This window comes from Hyperolius riggenbachi, chromosome 3, assembly GCF_040937935.1.
Source record: "Hyperolius riggenbachi isolate aHypRig1 chromosome 3, aHypRig1.pri, whole genome shotgun sequence".
Lineage (NCBI taxonomy): Eukaryota > Metazoa > Chordata > Amphibia > Anura > Hyperoliidae > Hyperolius > Hyperolius riggenbachi.
The window spans coordinates 293,810,671-293,823,749 of record NC_090648.1 but is presented as its reverse complement, the minus strand read 5'-3'; the positions used below and the strand labels follow the sequence as shown (position 1 = coordinate 293,823,749).

The window sequence follows — 13,079 nt, the reverse complement described above, 5'->3', positions numbered from 1 at the left end:
AGTAAGAAACAGCCTGACACTTCAGTGGAAGATAGCTGCAGGGGGAAAGAAACACACAAATGATCTCTTGAGATTCAAAAGGAAGGGTGTATACAGCCTGCTTGTGTATGGATGTATTTTCTATGTGTGGACATACTGTACATCAACCTACTTCCTGTTTTGGTGGCCATTTTGTTTGTTTATAAACAAACTTTTTAAAACTGTTTTTAACCACTTTTAATGCGGCGAGGAGCGGCGAAATTGTGACAGAGGGTGATAGGAGATGTCCCCTAACGCACTGGTATGTTTACTTTTGTGCGATTTTAACAATACAGATTCTCTTTAATGTCAAGGAGTGTGAACAAAGGAGATGAAAATACCAGACTGCCAATGTTTATGCATTGCATGGTTGCAATAGATGCCAAAAAGCTTGTGCAATAACCTGACTGAACCAGAAGCCTATGTTTTGCCTACTTTTTTTTAACATCTTTTGACTTTAAAATGCAAAATTCTTTGTGTTACTCTAACACAGCCATTCTCAACTGGGGTTCTGCTGAACCCTAGAGCTATGTGAGAACCCCTCAGGGGTTCCATGGCAAAACTGTCCCATTTTCCAATTTTTTTGTGGGACAAAATAGTCCCACTCTTCCACTGATGCGTCTGGTGAATTGATTCAATTTGTGGCATATCACCCTGCTCTCTTATTGGGCACTTTAAGCACCCTTTCTCATTTGAAGAGAGCAAGTATGGAACTAGCGAGGTAGACAAAATCAGTGAGCAGTGTCCAAGTAAGCACGTGGCTGTGGAGTGAGTAAGACAACAAAGGACAGGCAACATTGAGGCAACACGGGTTGGCTCTGAGGACAGAGGGAGCAGAGACTCCGTTGATAGTATGTAATTTTTGTTTACCCCCACTGACCACCATGCTTTATTATGTGCATGCCCAATGATGGACAAGTATGTGTGTGGGAGGAGGAACTCAACTATGTATGTGGGCTGGAGGAGCCCATTGACACTGATGTGTGTGTGTGTGTGTGTGGGGGGGGGGGGGATAGCCCACTGACACCAATGATTTCCTATGTGGGATGATTGCACTGCTTATGGTGGTGATGACTGTATTTTATTATGGGGGAGATAGCTGCAATTTTAACGCAGAGTAGCGATTGCTGCATATGTAATATTACAATGGTACTATTGTTATAAGAGGCATATAATAGTAAGTAGAAGGTAAAACTCATAAAAATGGCACAAATGTATTAAAGGATTTCCCGAAACCAGAAAAATTTGGTAAGGATTCCTGGACTAGGAAAACCTTGAGAAAGGCTGCTCTAAAGACTCTATATAGCATTTCATATAAAAGTGGAAGCACCTTTAGAAATGCTAATCTTTCATCTGAAACACGTATGTGGATCCAATGACCTTGCTCTGTCATTCCTGATTTGTATGCATGTTCCATATGACCATCCCAGTATTCATTCTCCATTCCCAAATTACATTTAAGTTCACTTTTTTTCTTGCTTTTTTTAAACTTAAATCCCCAAGAAAACATGCTAGCATTATATCTGCTAGGAATATAATTCAATAACTGTTGCTAGGAATATAATCTAATATCTGTTTAGAATCAATTACTGTGCGGATAAACGTGTCTATAGAAAAGTGAACAGGGCGAAGAAACAGGAGGTGCCCCGCTGTGGGAATGGTAAAAGAATAACACCAGTCATTAATGATGCAACAAAGCGGGTCACTAACACTGTCATCAACAACACTGAGGCACATCTCTACTCTTACTAAATCCCCTTCAAAAATACCACAAATTCTCATTTCAGGCAAAAGAAAAAAAAAATAGAAAGTGCACACAGCACTAGGGACAGAGAAGCCAACAACACCTCTAATGTAATTTTTTATATTGTAATGTATGGTGGGAAATGAAAGCTACATTTTATATGGCTGTTAAGAGTAAGCACTTTTATCTTGACTTTTAAAGGAGAACTGTAGTGAGAGGTATATGGAGGCTGCCATATTTATTTCCTTTTAAGCAATACCAGTTGCCTGGCTATTCAGCTAATCCTCTGCCTCTAATACTTTCAGCCATAGGCCCTGAACAAGCATGCAGCAGACCAGGTGTTTCTGATACATTTAGACAGATATGACAAGATTAGCTGCATGCTTGTTTCTGGTGTGATTCAGACACTTCTTTAGGCAAATAGACCATCAGGGCTGCCAGGCAACTGGTATTGCTTAAAAGGAAATAAATATGGCAGCCTCCATATCCCTCTCACTACAGTTCTCCTTTAAATGTTTGAATTCAGCCCCATTCCTCTGTTGTGTGACTGAGCTGTCCAGGTGCTGAAACTGCTAAGAAGCTTAGGATTATTTTCTTCCACTTATATTACCCTTTCATACACAGATTCTTAAGGAAAAACAATGATCTGTCAGCAAAATACGAAGAAAATCCCATAAACAATAAAACAAACCTAACTTTGGCGTTGTGTGTATGTGTGCGTGTGTGTCTCACCATCTGGCTGCTGTGATGAGGCATATAGAAACTTACATACTAGTGCACAGTTTCTCTAACTATTTTGTTTAGCCATCCACTGCTCCAGAAGTGTAATAGCTCTCACTTTTGGGTGTTTGCTGCTGCTCACCTACTGCTTAGGCAATCCTAACAGCACTAATGCAAGGTCATTCCTCATCTTAGTAACAGAGTCATTGGCTGATACTCGGCATCATTTTTTCAGCCACCAGTGTGAAGTCTTACTTTAACTCAGACGCTGCATAATAGCTACCTCTTTTTGAGCACTAGATTTAAACCGTAGCCAGATATTATCTGCATGAGGGTTGCATGTTTGTAAGTTCTTCACATGTTTGTTTGGCACTCCTCTAAGCACTTCAGTTTCCTACCACCTCGTAAAAGCATAATAGTAGGTTACTTGGCTTCCCATCAAATCTGCCCGAGACTGAAATTGGACATTACATTGTGAGCCTCAATGAGGGACATTTGAGAACATTAAGTGTTCACCCCACTCTGGAATATATAAATGAATAATAAAGATAACAGTTTTTGGAAGTCGGCATGGCCACTTGGTTGTAACTTTTACTTTATAGCATATCTGTCAGGTAAGAAATATGGAGACTCTCACTGCTGACCTCTAGAGGAAACAGGGTATCTTGGCTCTAAAACTACTTGTCTTGCCATATCCTATCCTAGATCACTTACCTTGAAGAAATATTGCAAATCCGCTGTTCTGACTTTCCACCAAGATCCCTAAGCTGCATACTTGTTCCAAGTCAATGAATTAGAAAGTGTTCCAGCCAGAGTCCTTACAGCCTTCCAACGCCTTGTTACTGCCAAGTACAAGGAAGTGAGAAGTATTTTCCGAGTACTATGACCTGCATAAAAGCACTTGGCCTAATTGATTTCCAGACCAATGTGATGAGCCACATTTATATATCACTGTGCCATTTGGATGAATGCATCCAAGAATTTATCATCATCAGCCGCAAAACCTTTTATTAGAAGCTACAGAGAGAACAAATACACACATTGCAATGAAGCCCGATATGCTAACGTAATTCACAATATTTGTAACTAATTATATTGTGAATTTGAATTTTTTAACTCCTAGCAAAAAAATGAAGCACATATTGCAGCATATGTGCTAACAGTACAGACCAGAAGTAAACCAAGGATGAGAAACTAGATTTATCAATATGCACTGTCAACAGCAACCAAAATGGGCATGTCAGTGGAACAAGTACGCAGCCAGTAAAAGTATTTACACCTGACCTGCATGCTTGTTTCCAATCACTGATTCACTGAACAACGAAACCCCAATCTCTTAAAACTTCACGTCAGCACCATTTTTTAAATTAATCTAATTTAAAAAATGGAGACTAGGGTATAATTATGATTGTGGTTTAATTATATGGTAGAGTTAAATCATTAATCCTTAAGGGGTTGTGCTTTATTTCATAGTAAATGTTCATATAAAAGGGTTTTTCAAATTATGTTTTAAGTCTTTTTTTGTGTGTATGCAGATTTGCATCCTGTGCCCCCAGTAACACAAAGTAACTAGGCATGTGAGCTTCATAATGAGTTCTTCACCTAGAAGCAGAGGGGGGAAGAAGGGCTGGTTTCATGGCTGTGTACCTAAGCAGCAATGTCATATAATAGGCATGTTGTTTCAGCCAACCAGACTAGAGCAGCTGTGAGTACTGTATCTTGGCACTCTGAAGCTATTGGCTCCTCTCTGGGGAGTGGAGGGTGTTCAGTTATTAATGATCGCTGAGCAGGCAGCACCATGTCAGTGTGACAAGTGATCGGGTGAATGATGCAGCACTAACCACCAGCACCAGCACCACAGAAAGGAGGAGAAGGGGGAGAGTCTACACAAGCAGCATCTCTGTATTGGATTGTCAGCATCAGCCACAGGGAAACAAAGCACTGGCAGCTATGAAGGATCTTTGCAGGAGGCAGGCAGCTCTGTTCACAGAGCAGGATATGTGCAAGTGCAGAAGACTATAAATGCACCTATTTACACCAGCTTTCCAACATGCACTGCAGTCTGAACTAAGGAATTGTAGAGGATGCACACTCTTCTTGGCGGGTAAGTTCTTAATGATGTATATTGCTACACCATGCCTGCTCTCTGGTCATATTTTATGTAATGTGTTGGCAAGAGCAACACTAACAAAAGACAGACAATTTCTGTTTGTTTTAAAATTGTGTATTGCTTAGCCAGACTAAAATTCCAGATTTGAGGATTAAAATATCTAGACAATGCTTTGTTTCTGATTCAGAAGCCACAGAAACAAGCACAGTATTTGTTAGTTGTGCATTTTCAGTAAATTGAAGAATGTAAAGACTGAGATCCCGGAGCCTGAATGAGCATATCACACACACAGCTATTGGATTTCTGCCAGGCTACATCTTAGGGATTGTGGTAAATGACTTCCCTTTAAAGCATATCCTCTTGCCAGGCTGAAGACACAGTGTGAATAGCTGTTTGCTAACGCAGCCCTGTCTGATGCATGTGAAATGAATAAGAAAGAAGAGGGAAAGAAAAAAGATTTATATTAACTAGACAAGTCCTAATCTCCTTGGGCAATTATGAAGCTCACAGCAGGAAAGCTTTTAAGAATATGTTTCTTAGGCTTGTGCATACCAATTGTGGTGTTGTCCGTTTTAGCCTAACAGGGATCTGACTTTATTGTTGAGTTTGTCTGAAAATGGTTGTTATGAACATTAGTTGGCTGGTTCTGTCATTAGTCTGATCCACTACAGCACGCAAGAAGTTAATAAGACAAAAGAAAAGCCTCAAGTCAAAAGCACCTTTGGGAGAGGCAGTATGCTTAGAGCCAGGATTTACTTGAAAAGAAATACACATATTAGTCTTGCATGGCAAGCACAAATTCCCAGAATACTGTATGACTGCATAAGAGTAAATGCTGCTTTTTTAATTCTTTGAAGGTTGGGATTATCTCAGTGCTGAGATACAGGGCCAGGCTGAAGGAACATTCTAATTCCATTCTAGCCATTTCATTTATTAATAAACACTTGTTTGAAAGCCCATTATGTGCTTGTCCTGTGAATTGCTTCTGCAGCCTCCATTCAAATGGTACATAAAGAATATATGGCTCTTCCACTTGCTTTGTGACGGATGTACGTGGCATACAACCTGCTGCTGGACTCTAGAAGCCTGCTTCTGTAACCGCCTATTAAGAGTTATTACTCCGAACATACGCTTGCTAAGTAATGTAATATAAAAAAGAAGTGTCACCCACGCACAGTTGCCACTGTACTACAAATCCATCAGTGTGCAGAGGCATACTGTGTGCATGGACAGACCTCTAACCAAGCAGCTGATTCTGCTATTTCATACTATGCCAATGTGTGAAATGTCCAGCTAGCCCCTTTATAAGAAAGGGTGACACCATAAGCCTTCACAGAAGCAGCACTGGAATTCTAGCAGGGCCGTTTCTAAATAAGGATTTCTAACAAGGGATGCTAAGTGGGATGCCATTGCATAAAGAAAACACAAATGTTTTAATTGACATTTTCATCTGTTTGCATGAAAAACCATAATGAAAATCTACCCATTTTAAAGGAAAAAAAAGTTATTTCTCTCGTTGCCAAGGTGGCTTGTAAGACAAAGTGTTGTTGAAAAATGCACAAAGCAGATTGCTATAACTTGTGCTACAACTACCAATAATGATTTCTTGCTCCTTAAGGCAGTGTTGGCTTCTTTTTACTTTGGCAGATGTGTGCTTTATGATAGTCAGTTCAAATCAGATGAGACACACACACACACACACACACTTTGCATATATTCCTCAATCACAAATTCACACAGGCAGCAGCTCCCACCTTCCTTCCGTGAATATGTAAAAGCATCACATAAAGAAATGAATATTTATTGTGATGGGAAAATATAATCAGTTATTCGACCTAACAAAACTGACATTTTACATGCTTTCAACAAGTAAATGGAGTGTTTATTCATGTACACAAGTAAACATCATTTGCTGCCAATTAGTTGAATTTTCTGGATTGGCCAAGTAGGAGAAATGATATATGTAAGTTTATTGACTGAGGGGATTGGATGACACAATTTAATCAGAAGCTGGACATGTGCCAGAGGGAACTAGGAAGGCTAAATGAGAATGTTACCTAGCTAGTCCCAGACACCGGGAAACACAGAGAACCCAAGGGAAAAAGAACATTTTTTTTGGCACTTTATCAATGATCAAGAGTTTCCAGAAGCAATAAAGCTGAGGAATATGAAGTTTCTAGTGTGAAGACTGGATTTTCTATCAACGGATTAGCTGTGGTTTATGCAGAAATATAGGGTAGTTCCCCCAGGCCCAGCTGATGCTTCATGGTTATGGTAAATGTACATTACATGCTGATTTTAAATCCTAACCCTGCAATATGAATCACAGGTTATAACTGCCAATATACACAATAGCTATGCCTAGCAAAAACATTACCTTGTAATGCTTCATTTTAGACAGATATAATTTAATAAAGCTGGCTGTAGTATTCTGACTACAGACATAAAAATTAGATGTATTGCAGAACTTTATAATATCAAATATCAATTTTATTTATTTTTCAAAAATGACAAGCCACTTTCATTTCATGTACTAGGTGCACAGAACACATGAAAAGTTTTACCTTCTTACTTGAAGGAATAAACCTTAAATTACCATGCTGGAACACTGGCATGGATCTACATGTGATGTGTCGTTAGTTTGGACAGCTAGCCCTAAAACACGCAATAAATGAACCCGGCTGATTGTCTTTATCCACACTGCTAAACAGTATAGAAATATTATGAGTATAGAAATATTATGAGCAGAGTTCTAAAACTGAATTATAAAAACAGGTGCAAAAAATCACAGAGAGTAACCAATCAAGGTCTAGCTACTGAATAAAAAAAAGGATTCCTCTAGTTCCTCTTTTTGCAGTAGTCTTACTGAAAAAATGCATAGTGAACAGGAACATAAATAGAAATTAATCATTTCATTTCTGTCATAAAGTAAAATGTGTGTGAGGAATCTCGGACAGAAGCTGTATCCTCTGGGGCAGACTTATCAAGACAGATGCAAACTGTATTGGATGAAGGAAAGGGGGCATCTGCCCAAGATATCCAATCAAATTTTATCTGGGAGATGACACAGTTGTGATTGGTTACTACAGGCAACTTGAACTTGCCATGATGAATCACCCCAGCAATGACATCTCTGAGTGAGGCAGCATATGTACCACATCAGTGTCTCAGAAGTAACGTAAATGAAAAATGGTCATTCTCCATTTGAAGCTTTTTACACTGTTGATTTTTGTGCAACACTCTCCTTGCAAAGGATATGAAAAGCACTTACACCTGATAGAACATGTAAACAGTAGCTGCCAAGGGTTCAGAGTGGGTAGAATAGTAGTGAGCTAGCTAAACTCTTAATGGGAAAAAATATATCAACACAGAAAGGAAAACAAGTAGAACAAAAATGTATATCTTATCTATAACATAATTGAACACATTACTTGCAAAAAAAAAAGAATCTACATAAGAATGACATAAAGGCATATGAGTCCATATAGATATTAGTGTTGTCTGCCTCCTAGCAACTACATGCACACATACCCTCCTTGTTTTGTTACATCTTCTATTTTGTTTTGGTTTGTTTTTGTTTGTCTTTTTAATTGAGATCCACTTCATATTCAACAAGAATGCTATAGGCCTCTTAACTGAAATAGCCAATTAAAAGAATTTGTATTATTCAAACTCATAAGTAAAAATCCATAAAAATGCTCACTTCAATTCTTGGTAAGCGATTGTTGCTTGATGATAGTCTTGCATTGCTGTATGTCAAAAGGGGTGGTTTTAGAGGTCAAAGGTAGACATCTAATAGAATGAAAAGCAGATTTCATCTTTAATCCCCTATACTCTGGGCTCTCACATATCCACACTGGTGTTTCCTTTATGTTTTTTTGTCACTGTATCTGGTAACTGCTGGCTGAATTCTCTATACAGTAGATATAGATACCATTTATGTATTAAGTTTAAGAGACACAGTAGGTTTTCCACTCAGCATATCAATAAAAGCCAATTGTGTTACCCTGATGCTGGGAATACATGATGTGTCTTTTCGGTCGATTTTCCACCCGATCGATTTTCGATTCGTTTTTCCGCTCGATTTTTTATTTATCTATTTACATTCACTTCTATGAGAAATCAATCCAAAAAATGATCGAAAATAAGATCGGACATGTCAGAAATTATCTATCGAACCATCTATCTGCCGAAAAAAAACGGTGTGGTGTATTCCCAGCATGAGATTTTAGTCCCAAGTGTCTGCATCCTTCTTTTCAAATCAGTGTGTCACCCTTGAGATATAGCCATTTGTGGATAAAGTGTGTCAAGGGGTGATGCTTTTTCTCCCCTGACAGACATGATAAGATAAAGCAAGAAACTGTGTCATAATAAGCACAGTGAATAGGTTATAGGAGTACAACAGCTAGAAAACTTTACTTCTCGTATCTGGAAGAGTGGATTGTGTTAACTTTGCAGGAAAAACTGAATTTAATGTAAGTGCAAGAGGGTGCAGAAGTATTACTACAACACCCTCTTACCCCAAACGGGGCTTCAAGGTATACAGGAATATATAAAACAGTGAAAATTAGATGTATGGCATAAAGTTTTTGTTTGTTTTTAATCAAAATAGGTTAACAGACATATTTCCTTTGCTGTAAATTTTAATAATGAAATTAAAGATCCAGGTCATCAGAAACCAGGAGCTAAAGACTAATGTGGCTGATCTATGAGTTTGTCCATATTAGCACCATTTAAAGACATTGAAAGTGAACCTAAGGAAGCCCCCCCCCCCCCCGAAATAAAAAATAGATTCTTACTTATGTAGAGGGAAACCTCTGGTTGGTCCAAAGGTTTGGTATCTCGTTCTAACCCCACCACTGCCCCAAACAGTCTCTCTGAACATACCAGACAAGAGCTTTTTGAATGTTTTTGTGGCCGTGCTCCCTGACATGTACAGCCGTTCCACACCCATGTGAGTACAGCCACGCCTGTGCACTAAGCTGAAGCCCGTGCTCCATGCTACTGCTGTTGCGTGGCCATATTGTGTATGAATAGAAGCACAGCCGCAAACTATCAGAGGGCCAGATTTATCAACGTATTACCAACAGTTTTTTTCTTTTTAAACTATTCTAACCAGCAGGAGGAATAGTTCTGCATGAGAATAAGAACATTCCTAAATTCTACTTAATAGCAGCAGGTTATAGTGTTAATTTCTAGAGCTGCACTACAGTTGAGATAAGTGCAAATCCATCCCTAAACTGCTGCAGATTAAAAAGTGCTTCATAACAGTTCTCCAGATAGTGCAGCATTGCAGGCTAGATGTGATTTGTGAAGGGCTCCTCCTCCCTCACTCTGAGCCTGCTGACAGCAGATGTGTTGCTTACCTCAGCAACAGCAATTACCCTCACACACTGCACTGCCTGAGAGACCTTCCTAATTCCTCCTATTCCTAACAGTTTAGGAAGGAATCTACACTATTTAATGATTTCTTAGGATGCCTGAGACAATTCTGCACAGATTTCTAAAAACCTACTAATAATTTGTCTCAGACACTCTTGATAAATGTCCCCCAGAGTATCCAGGGTAGCAGTCTCAATGAGAACATGGGAAGTCTCTGGACCATACAGAGGGTTCCTCCTTTTTAGGTAAGTATCTAACTTTTTTCCTGTGGCCGACTCGGGTTTCCTTTAACTCACAGGTGACAAATTTCAGGCCTGGAGTGCCAGATCCATGCCAGTGTTTAGGATGGACTAAGAAAGAGAGGAATGTGTTCTACCTGATGGACCACATCTTTCCTGACTCAGACCCATCAATTAATTTGAGCTGTGTGAAATATTTGTGAGAACCACAGCCCTCGAAGGACCGGTTTGACATCCCTGCTTTAACTGATGCTCCATTGTCTAAGAGACCTTGCAGTGACATGCCTTGTTAATATATATAAACCAGGGCGCAGGTTTAGCCAAAATCACCACTTTCCTCTGGCCAACCACTGCTATTTGCAGAGGAGTGATAGTATGGTAATTTTAGTACTTTATAAATTAAGGCTATTAGTGTTATGTTAAACTTACACAGAATATGTTCAGTTGGCATGCAACATACATTCCTATTAGTGGTAAACTGCCGCAGACGAGCTCTAAGTAATAAGCTTTATGAAGAACCAAACTGGTTGCCACAATTCATGTATAATTTGTGGTAATTATTATCAGTATTTTGGATTTATATAATGCTAGCCTAATGTTAACTACCTTCAAAAAAATATATTATTATTTATATGATTTACATTGTTTTTACACTGTACAAAACAGCTGGCTGAAGTACAGACTATACAAGTCTACTGAACTTCAAGTTACTAATAGTGTGACATAGCTGCTAGTATTTCCAGAGGACAACATTAGCAGCAACTGTGCTATAGATTTGCTAGAATTATGTTGTTGCTATACAGTAGATCTCTGTGTGTAGCTCAGCCCTGCATTTCTGTAAAGATCTTAAATGTAGTTTGAATTTTTCATGAGGTCTTAGGGACAACTGGTACCCCCACTTAACCATCAGAATTCATTTAACTGTATTCTCTTTGAGATTCATTTTTCCAATTGCAGTCTGTTCTTTTATATTACATTTGAAGTATTTTCCTTTGAATTAAATGGGTAGCTAGGGTGAGAGTCTAAATGTGATTCTAACACAAATTTAATACATATTCAAGTGAAAGGCAAATAGCCATGGAAACATACAGCTATTCATATTTTTAAGTCTATAAGAGCCATTGGTGATGATCACCAATACAAAAACACATGCTATATGACCCAGCATACTGCAAGTCAGAAGTTCTATGTAGTTTATACTACAGATCATTAAAGTGGACCTGAACTTTTCCACAGGATGGAAGGAAAACAGAGAAATTTAGAGAGTTTAGCCTGTTTAATTCCCCCTCATTTGTGTCTAATCACCAGTTGTAATTTGATCTCTGCCCTGTGTCACATGACTGCCACAACAGAGAAGGCAGGCAAGGTCATTTGAAAGCACAGGGTGTTAACAAGATGTCTGCTCCCATGAATCAGGAAGTAGAAACAGTGCAGATGTATTTTAGTATTTGTATCAGCTGTAACAAAGAAATGTTTTTTGTTTAAAGGTTTCTATGCTGTTGTGTACCTTTTAGAGCAGAGAAGACGTTCTGAGTTCAGGTCCGCTTTAAAGTGGACCCAAATTAAAAATACAAGATTTCAGAAATAAAATCTATTTTCTAAATTATAATAATAAATAGCAGCCTTTTTTCAGCTGCATGATGACAAATATAAAATATTTTACATTTATTGGAGGAACCCCTCCCTTCCTTTCAAATTGCCGGGATTTTTCCGGCAAACTGGTGGAGTAGATGGTGTCTGGCAATGGAGGAATTGCTAATGGCTGTCCCCAGTATAACCCTAGCTATAAAAAGAGAAAGGTGAAAAGCATGCACTGAAATGATCATAGGTTTGAAGGAGTGTTTATTTATCTTTGTATGTGTCAGAGTGGTGCAACTAAATATTTTTAATTAAAAAAATGTTTGGCTTGGGTCCGCTTTAAGTATCAGCACTGTGAACTGTTATCACAATGGATACACAACACAGTATTGCAGTATAATCACGGCTCAGGAAAACTTCACTTGAAGTCCAAGGGCTGCAAATATGCATCTGCAGCGGCGAGCTCCCGCGCGTACTCCCTTGACCAGCCAATAGCGGGGAAATGAATTAATGGGAACGCAGTTCCCATTCATTAATCTAAGTCCCCTACTCAATGAACGCCAGCATCTATGAGATGCCTGCATTCATTGTATCTTCCTGTTGTTGCGGTGTCACGCATTACTTCCAATTCACGTACTAATGTACGTGAATCCGAAATAATGTATGAGGACATCTTGTGGCCAAATAGTAAATTACGCCACAATCCACTAATTAATTTTTTTCAATTTTTTTTCTTATTCCAATTAAAATGTGTTTAGAATAAAATAATTCTTAGCACAATGTAGCTCCCAAAGAAATCCATATTGGTGGTGGAAAAAAAACAAGATATAGATAATTTCATTGTGATCAGTAGTGATTTTCATTATTGGCAAAAGAATGGGAGGAGCTGACAGGTGAAAATTGCTCTGGTCCTAACGGGATAAAACATTTATTAAAGCGGAATATAACCCTGCATTTCAACTTTGCTCTAAAACATTATTTACAGTATATTATATGCAACCAACATTTTTTTTTACTAGACCAGCATTGGAAGGGTTACACACAGAGCTTTAAAGTTCCTGGAGAGAAATGCAGACGCATCCGAAGCTTACAAAGATACATTTTGTTTGCTTAAATGTATCTAAGTGTGGAATGTGACTCACTCTCTCTGACTGTGCAGGACTGTGCAGGAGCTGGAGGACAGCCAAAGAGTGTGTCACATTTCATACTTGTTACATTCTATTTAGTTAAATGTATCTGAACTTCGGATGCGTCTGCATATCTCTCCACGGAACTTTAAACCTCTGTG

At 38.7% G+C, this 13,079-nt stretch overlaps 2 protein-coding genes across 3 annotated transcripts in view; one reads left to right on the top strand and one right to left on the bottom strand.

Annotated features, from left to right (window-relative positions):
• Window positions 1-13,079, bottom strand: part of IMMP2L (inner mitochondrial membrane peptidase subunit 2) — a 1,449,658-nt gene that overhangs the window by 797,094 nt on the left and 639,485 nt on the right. The gene's annotated exons all lie outside the window — the stretch shown is intronic.
• LRRN3 (leucine rich repeat neuronal 3) overlaps window positions 4,259-13,079 on the top strand; it is a 99,315-nt gene continuing 90,494 nt past the window's right edge. The window contains exon 1 of the mRNA XM_068272734.1: window positions 4,259-4,586. The gene's annotated coding sequence lies outside the window, so the exon portion shown is untranslated. The remainder of the gene's footprint in view (window positions 4,587-13,079) is intronic.